The sequence below is a fragment of the Lactuca saligna genome, chromosome 3 (assembly GCF_052625555.1).
Source record: "Lactuca saligna cultivar CGN05327 chromosome 3, ASM5262555v1, whole genome shotgun sequence".
Classification (NCBI taxonomy): domain Eukaryota; kingdom Viridiplantae; phylum Streptophyta; class Magnoliopsida; order Asterales; family Asteraceae; genus Lactuca; species Lactuca saligna.
The window spans coordinates 214,459,249-214,461,856 of NC_136419.1; the positions used below are offsets into that span (position 1 = coordinate 214,459,249).

The 2,608-nt window shown below is 40.4% G+C and overlaps 1 non-coding gene across 1 annotated transcript; it reads right to left on the bottom strand.

Annotated features, from left to right (window-relative positions):
• Positions 1-1,516: 1,516 nt before the first annotated feature.
• Positions 1,517-1,623, bottom strand: LOC145038192 (small nucleolar RNA R71). Its single transcript, XR_013679254.1, has one exon. It is a non-coding gene; the product is annotated as a small nucleolar RNA R71 (small nucleolar RNA).
• Positions 1,624-2,608: the final 985 nt, after the last annotated feature.

Below are 2,608 nucleotides of genomic sequence, written 5' to 3' on the forward strand. Positions count from 1 at the left end.
TGTGAGATTGTTTGAGAAACCATCAACAAGAGGTTAATTGAATTAATAACTTCATTGACCATTACAAATCTTATTTAATCCAAATAATTAATCTAGGGAATTAATTAGTTTAAACACTTGATCAACGCTTAAATTAGTTAATTGTCTAAGGGTTAGGAGTAATGAACATGAACCTAACTATTATAATTGGTAACCAATAGCAATTAATCTACCATAAACTTAAATAACCACAGGAGTGAATTGGTTGAACCTAAATGGAAACATCTTTATCAAATTTGGTGAATAGTTGTTGCTTTAGTTAATTAGTTAATTTAGTGTGTCTAAGTTTCTAGTCTTGCAAAACTAGAGAAAAACCCTTTACTTTTATTATTTGTTTTAGTTAAAATTAGTTATTAGTTTAATTTTCCGTTCCCTGAGTTCGATACCTTACTTATCAATCTATACCACTAAAAGACAGGTTCACTGCCTTTGTGTGTTCAATTTATTAATTAAAAGTAGGGATAAAACTAGTTGGTTTTATACACATCAAGTTTTTGGCGCCATTGCCGGGGAACGGTTCTAAATAATTAAGCTAATTCCTAATTTTTTCGATCCTTTGTGTGAGTTTACGTGCATAAAGTTCATTTATTGCAATTTAGTAATTAGTAATTAGGTTTTAGTATCTGTTTTAGTTTAGTATAAAATTTAGAATTTTTTTTTGAAATACCACTGATACTCGCCGAGTGCAATCGCACGTACTCGGCGAGTAGCAGTTTAGTCAGCAGTAGATTTTTTTTTTTTTTTTTTTTTTTTACAATCTTTTTGTTCTTTTTATGCTTTTTATTCTATTGATTTCAGGACTTTCATGACCAGAGGATCAAACACACCACTGGTACCCCCGTTTGAAGATCCCGAATCCGCATTGAAAAGAAACAAAGGAAAGGACGTGGAGAGTTCAAGCACACCAAAGAAATCACCATTGTCCAACTTGAAGACCGTTTTTGGGAAAAAGAAGAGCAGTAAATCAGGAGCTTCTAGCGCTTCTTTGATAATTGAGGAGCCAATTCAAGAAGATATTGGGTACGAGACCGAGGAAGAAGAGGAGGCAACGTACGAGCAAGAAACCGAGTCGGAGGAAGAGTTAGCGTTCACAATGGCTAACATTGATGAAATCCCCATGGGAGAATGAAAGAAGAGGATGCGCGACGACAATGGCCCGGGACTTGTGCAACTCGCAATTCCCGCAACTGCTACCTTTGAGCTAAAAGGTCATATCCTAGCTTCACTCAAGGAAATACCTTTCTATGGGAAAGATCATGAAGATGCCTACAAACATTTGGATGAAGTCAATGATGTAGCTGATTACTTCAATATTCCAAATGTAACCCGCGAAACTCAACTACTTCGTATGCTTCCGGTAACCTTCAAGGGTGCTGCTAAAGACTGGATCAAGTCACTTCCCCCCGGATCAGTCACTACTTGGGCCAAGATGAAGGAAGAATTCATTGATCACTTTTTCCCACCTTCCAAGATAGCCAAACTGAAGAAGGCCATTGCAAACTTTGAACAACAAGCTGGAGAGTCGCTATATGAAGCATGGGAGAGGTACAAAAGTCTGCTAAGAAATTGCCCACACCATGATCTAAACAGCCAGCAAGAAGTTTCCATCTTCTATGATGGAGTTAATGTCACAACCCGGCAGTTGCTAGACTCGCAAGGCCCGCTTACAAAGAAGCCACCCCCAGTGATTAAAGAATTGATTGAAGAATTCTCTAAACACTCTAGAGAATACCACAACCCTAGGCATGATGTCACGAGGGGAGCCGCTTATGTTGCTACTGAAGACTTATCCGCGGTCATGGCTATGTTAAAAACCATGGATAGGAGAATGGACAAAATGGATCAAACTATCCATGCTATTCGGGTGGGTTGTGAAAACTGCAATGGACCTCACCTCACTAGAGATTGCGATTTGGATGAGAATGGCAACAAGAAGGTGCAAGCGTGTTATTCGAGCGGAGACCGATACGATGAGGACTGGTGCAAACAAAAGAAAGAGTGGCTTCCTTACGAAGAGTACAAGAAGGCCAAGGAGGAGAAGTATAGACAAAAAGGGAGAGGATTTTATCAAAAGGAGGACCGATGCAAGAAAGGAATCCAAGCTTGGAAGATATGCTTACTAAATTTGTGGCTGCTTCCGAAGAAAGGCATAGTGACCATGATGCTGCTATCCAAGAAACAAGAACCATGGTCAGGAACCAGCAAGCATGCATCCACAATATAGAAACGCAGCTTGGGCAACTTGCTCAACAACTTAACCAAAGATCACCGGGTGAACTGCCTAGCAAAACCGAAAACAACCCACGAGGCGTGCAAATAAACATTGTCACAACGAGAAGTGGGAAGATCATCACTCCCCTGGCCCCCATTCGAACTGAAGCAACCAGGGACTCGCAGAAGGAAGGAACAGAAGAACAAGCAGAAAACCAAGAATCACAATATGAGAGTTCTACTCGCTGAGTAGGTCCGACGGACTCGGCGAGTACCCCATCAAAAACGAATGAACAGCCTCCCGTAAAGCCTTACCAGCCTCCAATGCCATACCCATCCCGAGCCAATAAAGAGAAGC